Raw genomic sequence first — 7,702 nt, 5'->3', positions numbered from 1 at the left:
TAAAACCCTTCAATGGCTTTTCGTTGTGCTCAAGCCGCAGCTGACATTCTACAGCCCAGGCAAGATTAAGATTTCAGAGTTCTTAATCACTGGAAAGACGATGGTGTTGTTACCACCAGAGATATTTAAATATTTTTGAAGATTAGATCCCAAAGTAAGTGTGCTAAAAGCCTAGCAATATCCGATTTCACAAACTCAGATTTCATAAAGTCTCATTAGTCTTCTCACCTTGTGTAAGTTTAATCTTTCCTCGGCCCTCTTTTCTCTTCTGTGTCAGGCACTCACCATACTTTGCCAGAATGACCATAACGGCCTTCCAACCTGTCATCTCATGTTCAGGAATATTCCCCTTTCCCTCCCCTCCTCACACCAATTCATCCTCTAAATTTATTCTAAGATGATGACACTAAAATGTGCATCTCATTGTGTCCTTCCCCTACAGGAACTTACTCAATAGCTCCTAAGGACATATGAATTTCCTTGGTGTGGTATTTTTACAAGACCCTTTGCTTGCAAGTGGCAGCAATCCAAAGAAAACTGGAGGAACCAAAAGGGAAAATCAAGCAAACAAACAAAAAACAAAGGAATGTCCAGGTTCCTGTAGGGGTGGATACCACAGAAGTTCATACAAATCCAAAAGAAGATGGGGCACCTGGATGGCTCAGTGGGTTAAGCCTCTGCCTTCAGCTCAGGTCATAATCCCAGGGTCCTGGGATCGAGCCCCACATCGGGATTTCTGCTCTGCAGGTAGCCTGCTTCCTCCTCTCTCCCTGCCTGCCTCTCTGCTTACTTGTGATCTCTGTCAGATAAATAAAGAAAAAATCTTTTTAAAAAATCAAAAGAAGAGCTGCAGAACTAAAATATCAGAATCAAGAACTAGGGACTGGAAACTGGCAAAACACTTTTTTCTTTGTCCATGTATCATGTTTACTTGTCTCCATATGGCTGCTTTCTTTTCTGGTCAGACTCTTCAAATGTCCAGGAAGATGGCCATTGCCAGCTCCTGAATCCCATCCAGCAAGGCCAGTCACTCGCCTAAAGAGAGAACCTTGTCTTCCTGTCAGTTACACATCAATCCCAGGGAGACTCTGATTGGTCCTATTGGTGTCAGGTGGACCAATCACTATATGGGTTTATATGTGTGCCCATCCTCCCCCAGACTGCATAAAGCACAGGTGAAATTTTTTTAAATTAACATATAATGTATTATTTGCCCCCAAGGGTACAGGTCTGTGATTCATCTGTGTTACACATTTCACAGAACTCATCATATCACATACCCTCCCCAATGTTCATAACCCAGCCACCCTCTTCATACCCCCTCCATCCCCGCAAACCTCAGTTTGTTTTGTGAGATTAAGTCTGTTATGGTTTGTCTCTTTCCCCATCCCATCTTGTTTCATTTTTTCCTTCCCTACCTCCCATGACCCCCTACCCTGCCTTTCAAATTCCTCATATCTGAGAGATCATATGATAATTGCCTTTCTCTGATTGACTTACTTCACTTAGCATAATACCCTCTAGTTCCATCCAAGTCATTGCAAATGGCAAGATTTCAGTTTTTGATGGCTGCATAGTATTCCTGTGAGTGTGTGTGTGTGTGTGTGTGTGTGTGTGTGTGTATTACATCTTCTTTATCCATTCCTCTGTTGATGAACATCTAGGTTCTTTCCATAGGTTGGCTATTGTGGACATTGCTGCTGTAAACATTCAGGTTCACATGCCCCTTTGGATCACTACATTTGTATCTTTAGGTAAATACCCAGTAGTGGGATTGCTGGGTCCTAGGGTAATTCTATTTTCCTCTTTGAGGAACCTTCATACTGTGAAGCACAGGGGAAATTATCCAGAGTGAACGGCGTCGTGTACCCAGAAAGAGGAAGATGAGAAAGTACAGCGGTCAGGCACAACACATATCCCACAGTTTCCACCATTTACATGATCTCCTCGATTCCACTTTTCCCTGCTCCTTCCGCAGGTTCTGTGCTTGAACCACAGTGAGCCCCTGTGAATTCGTGGATAGCTTTGGCTTTCTCTTACCTGCATCTGGCCACACCTGCTGCTCTCTGTGCCTAAAACCCTATTTTCTGGCTTGTTATACAAAGATAATACTTCCAGACATTCTTCACACATCATACACCTCATACATCACCTCCTCCAGGAAGTCTTTGTTTGGACTTAGGGGTTTTATTGTCATTTAGGGATAGTAAGGCCAACAGACCAGGAGATCACTGCCTTTGAAAAGACAATTGGTTACTCACAGATCCCAGAAGGAGGGGGCTGGCACAGCCACCAGGGAGGGGTGGGGGAGGACAAAGGGGAGCTCCGGGTTCCGTCAGGATGCGACTGAGGATAAGAGCCTTTATTGTGGTTTCTGTAGGAAGGAATGGGGGAAGTAGGGATGGTAGGTTGGGACTGGCTGATTTGGACACCTTCAGCAGGAGCTGGGGTATAATGGCTGTCCCTGGTTGTCTGGTACTTGGCCCTGGGGTGATTCGGACCCTGAGTAACAGTTCCACAGAGAAGGTGGTCAGGAATTCAGACTCTAGATTCATTGCTTTGCATTTAAAAACCTCAACCCCAGCTGAGGGGTAACTCTCTCTAGGAGCTGACCAACCCTGGAGGGGCAGTCCTTCCAGCTTCAGCAAGCACTCATGATGGTCAAAGTATCAAAATATGGAAAATAAAGGACGGTTACTCATCTTCCCTGATTTTTTTTTCCTTTTTAAACTTCTTTTATTTAAATTCAATTAGTTAACGTAGAGTGTATCAATAGTTTCTAATGCAGAGTTCAATTATTCTTCCCTGATATTTTTTTCACCCTCTTCCCCTAAATCAGGTTTCTGTGACTCTTCCTTCTGATCCCATAATAACCAGTGCATATTTCTGTCCTTGCAAGGTGACAGCGCCAACAATGGCATCCCAAGTGACAGCATAGCAATGTTCAACCTTCAGATTCCTTTGAGGGAAGAGGGTGAGAACTTGAAGGCATTTTAATTTCGATGTAAAGGATGTGTGACCTCATTTGATGTGGGTAGCCTGTAAGACTGCACTTCTAGTCTTTACTCATGTGTCTTAAAAATATTTTTATTCATATTTTTTTATTAAAATGATGACAACAAAACTCGAGGTGTGCTATATATCCTGAATTTCCACCATCACATTCACTTATAGAGCCATTGTTCATTCATCCTCATACTGATTATTGAATACATTTTTTTCTCTGCATTATTGTGCCTATCTTCGACCTTCCAAATACACAATTAACCAGGAAAATTTAAACTCTGACTGCTCTTTTAAGAAATTCAGGCTTGTAAATATCCGTGCATAGAAAATCAAAACAATATGCCTGATTACACAAGGACCCCTCCCACTGCTGAATGTATGGTGCTTTATTATCTTTGTATGGTGCCTGGGTGTGGATTAGGAAAAGAAGCACCATCCTTTGCACGATTGCGGCTGTGTGCTGTGGAGACTGCTTGGGGAGCAAATCACAGGTTGGTTTTTAGCCCAAAGTGTCTCCTTCTGGTAACCCTTAAAACGTCAGGCGAAGATGCTGAATGTCCACTATTTTGCCCCAATGGGTGTAGCTTGATTCATGTTCCTCCCTGGGATTTCCTCCAAGACCTGATAGTGTTATACAATAGCAAGTGAGGGACTAACCCATCACTGTGTAAATTTCTGCTGCCATAATAAAATGTGCATGTTTCTGTTTAGGAATCTGAACACGTATTTGACCTTCTTAGTGATTCAACTTTGAAGCAAAGACTTTTTTCATCTTTTCTTCAAGACTTTGGGTTAAATTAAGGGGTGCTCTGAGATTTTAAGGCAAATTGTCACGAGTCAGCCTTTATCTACAGTTACTTATCTCTGTAATCAGATTTTTCTCAAGACACAAAATACACGTACACACAAAATAAAACACAGGTACAGTGTAGATGCTGACTCAAATTGTCAGCCAGGGCTGTTGAGTCCACATTTTTTAATCATCCCAGGTGATTGATTATATTAAGTGAATATTAGCAGTTACAAAATAAATCTACAGTAATACAATGTACTTTTATAATTTTTTTTACATTAATGCTTTTTGGTTAATTTTTCCTGTTTCTTAAAAAATAATTTAAAAAAATATAGCTCTTCTATACTCCGAATGTTTGTGTCCCCTCTCAAAAGTCATATGTTGGAGGGACACCTGGGTGGCTCAGTGGGCTAAGCCTCTGCCTTTGGCTCAGGTCATGATCCCAGGGTCCTGGGATCAAGCCCTGCATCGGACTTTTTGCTCAGCAGGGAGCCTGCTTCCCTCCCTCTCTCTGCCTGCCTCTCTCCCTACTTGTGATCCCTGTCTGTCAAATAAATAAATAAAATCTTTAAAAAAAAAGTCATATGTTGGAACCCTAATCTAAGTGTAATGACATTTACAGATAAGGCCTTTAGGAGATTATTAGGTCATGGTGGTAGGGCCCTAACAATGGGATTAGTGCCCTTATGGGAAGAGACTGGAGAGAGCCAATGATATATATTATATATAATATATGAAATATTATTATAATGTTATATTATTATATCAATAAATGAAATGCAATAAATAAATAAATAAATAAATAAAATTGCAATGCAATAAATAAATAAATTACAATGGAAGATTATTCAGCTTAACAAAGGAAGGAGTGTGGGTGATGTCCCTGGTGGGCCATGCTGGCTCTTGGCTGGGACCTAAGCCAGGCCCGGACTGAAAACCTGCATCGTCCCACCAACTTGGGGTTTCCTGCTATCTGCCCCCCAAAGGACAAGTGTCCAGTGTCAGAGCCTGGGGACAGAAATAGCCTCAGTTAGTTCCTATACTAAGAGTAGCTTTGGAAACTTCTGAAAACCCAACTCATCATCCATCTGGCTATGAAGGGACGTCAACAACATTAATCCCATGACCCATGTTTTACTTTGTAGAATTCCAAACATTCAACAAGCTTGTGAGTGGTCTATTTATTTGCAAGCTTAGGTTGCTGCTTCTTGCCTTTATAAGCCAAGCACTGTAGTTGCTACTGTAGATCGGTACAGTCTTTTACAGTTTTCAAAGCACTTATGAGTTCTTCCCCTATTCTTTACTTCTGAAAAGCAAAATGTGTATCAGTCAATGATGTAATTAGTTTGAACAGAAAAGAACTTTATTGAACATTATCAAGGGCCTTGAAGAATGCCCGGAGGGCCAATTCCTGGTTCTGGGGCTGTACCACTGCAAGACTGCCCACAGGAGATAGTGCAGTGATACCCCAACAGTTGACCCTGGATGGAACCGTGGGCATGGCTGCTCAGAGAACTCCAGTCTTTTGCATCCATCCTTAGAAACAGATCCTACCTACTTGGTGCTTGCTTCTTCTTCTCCCATCAGAGCCTCATATGGGTGCATCTGATGGGAAGACCTTGTAACATTTGAAAAGTAATTTCTGGCTTCTCTTGGGGTAGAAAGTCAACATGGGAAAACTCCTCAGAGGTAGGAAGAGTGTCCAAAGGATGCTGGCTGTTGCAAATTACAACAAACATGACAAACAATACCACTGACCATCAGAAGTTGGGTTTTCATGTCTTGAAACAGTTATTATTGGGTTTTAATGTTACTGGGAATCATTTACTGTAGGTTCACAAGATATCTGATAAGAGAGCACCTTTTAGATTTCTCTAACCAATAATGTCTGCATTCTGATCCTGCAGAAAAAAGTTCTCTGAAAGTGCTGACCAGTTTTGATTGCAATACGATTTCTCAGCTGATTCTTTTCATATCCTATTTGAAGCAGAGCTCAAAGCTCTGTACTCAGTGGGTGGTTGTATAATTGTTTTACTTCATTTGTTAAACATAATTATCTTTCCTCACTTCTGTCCTATTCCTTTGATATATGCTCAGCAACTAGGTCCCTAATGGATGTGATTAGATCTTCCACGGTGTGCAGCATGTGAGGGAAGGGGTGTTACATCGTTAAGGTGGGGACACATCTTCATTTCATGTTTCAGGGACTTAAGCTGTTTCTTTTGACACCTGGGGGCTAAGTTAATGAGAGAGTTCTTTGATAGCATTATGTGAGCTAATTCTGCTTGTCACATGCTATAGGGGACCTGGAGAAGAGGGAGGAAGTCAGAGAGCAGAGGATAGGTGGGGTGCCTTTGTTCAGTGACCATCCCCTCATGCCAACCACCAATCCAATCATTAACTCTGTGCAGTTAAACACAGACATCCTGAGACAGATCAAAGACAGGTTCTTGGCAACAGGTCAGAACATATTCTTGGGGAAAAGAGTTATGCTAGTGGACCCTTGTGAATCTGAGGTGTCTTCCTCCTAGAGACCTGGGTGTTTTGTACACAACCTCTCATCCACCTTTTTGCAATGTCCCCGCAAGGCACTTCTTCCAAAGTCTGGGAAAACTGAAGAATATTAGACTCTGTACTCTTAGAGATGAGGGAAGGTGTCAATGAATCATCCTTCTGGGTTCTAACCTAGACTGACAACAGATAAGAACCGAGTTCAATCAAATGTGATAGGTATTGAGGGCTAGATGAGTCAGCATAGCTTATTTTCAAGACCAAAATAGTCTTGAATCTTCCTGTGCCCTGAATTGAAAAATGGTGCCCAGGGAATAGTGTACCTGGCCTGATCCAGCCATGCTTACCCCAAGAATATGAAGATTTCTCCCTGCATTTTCTTTTGAAAGTTTTATGGTTTTAGCCTTTACATTTAAGTCTACAATCTATTTACAGTTAATTTTTGGATATAGTGTGAGGCAAGAGTGATGATTTGGTTTCCCATACATACATGCAATGATAGAAATGCTTTCCAGCCTGTCCCCAAGAAGAATGAGCCTGGGTCTTTCCCACTGTTTTCTGGCAATGGTCCAGCACAGCTTTCCTTCAGAGCAGGCAAATAACTGAAAGAAAATCCTCAAATTTAACAATCTTGTCTACTGGGTTTCAATGGAAGTTCATGCATTTTATCCACTCCCCCTTTTCAACGTGCTTTCTATAGAGAACATCAATTCACCTGTTGTAATTAAACCTGAAAAAAAAAGGGCAACAAATTAAGCCACTTACAAGAGTGTCATGAAGTACTGACCTTTTATTCTTAACACAGTGACTGGACAGAACCCCTATTTTTGCAAGTAAAAAAGAGCAGGCACCCCTTCCCCATCCTATGCGATGGTGCACTTCAAAGCCTTGTCTAAGCAAATCTTAGAATGTAGAAGTTGTAGGGAACAGAATGTTCATCAGTTTGATGAACGTTGGAAACAGTGATCTTTGCAGCTTCAGTTTATAACAGTGAGCGTGTGCATTCTTGGATAGCTGTCCATTACTGATGTGTGCCGGATTAGTTTTACAGTTTCACCTGAGGAGCAGAAGTCTGTTGTAGTTGTTTTATGAAGAGTCCAGAAATTCTGCTTTTAAAAAACAGGCTAAATGCATACAGAAACATTTATTACACAGCAAGTGCAGCAAGTCTACAAGGCCAGAAGCATAAGTACTGATGAATGGATGGAAGCAGTAGCTAGGACTATAGACAATCCTATAGCAAGAGAAGACTGTGATCCTTCCGGATGGTCCAGGAAATCTTCTGGAGGCTTCAGTACCTGGTGTGATCATTTAGTCGTGAAGAGAGCACATCGGAAGGGGTGGTGTGGTGAGCAAGGGCACAGGACAGGAGCCGAGCACATCTGGCAGGTG

This window comes from Mustela nivalis (genome assembly GCF_964662115.1).
Source record: "Mustela nivalis genome assembly, contig: HAP1_SCAFFOLD_2437, whole genome shotgun sequence".
NCBI classification, from domain to species: Eukaryota; Metazoa; Chordata; class Mammalia; order Carnivora; family Mustelidae; genus Mustela; species Mustela nivalis.
The sequence above is the reverse complement of the archived record's forward strand: the minus strand, read 5'-3'. Positions refer to the sequence as shown.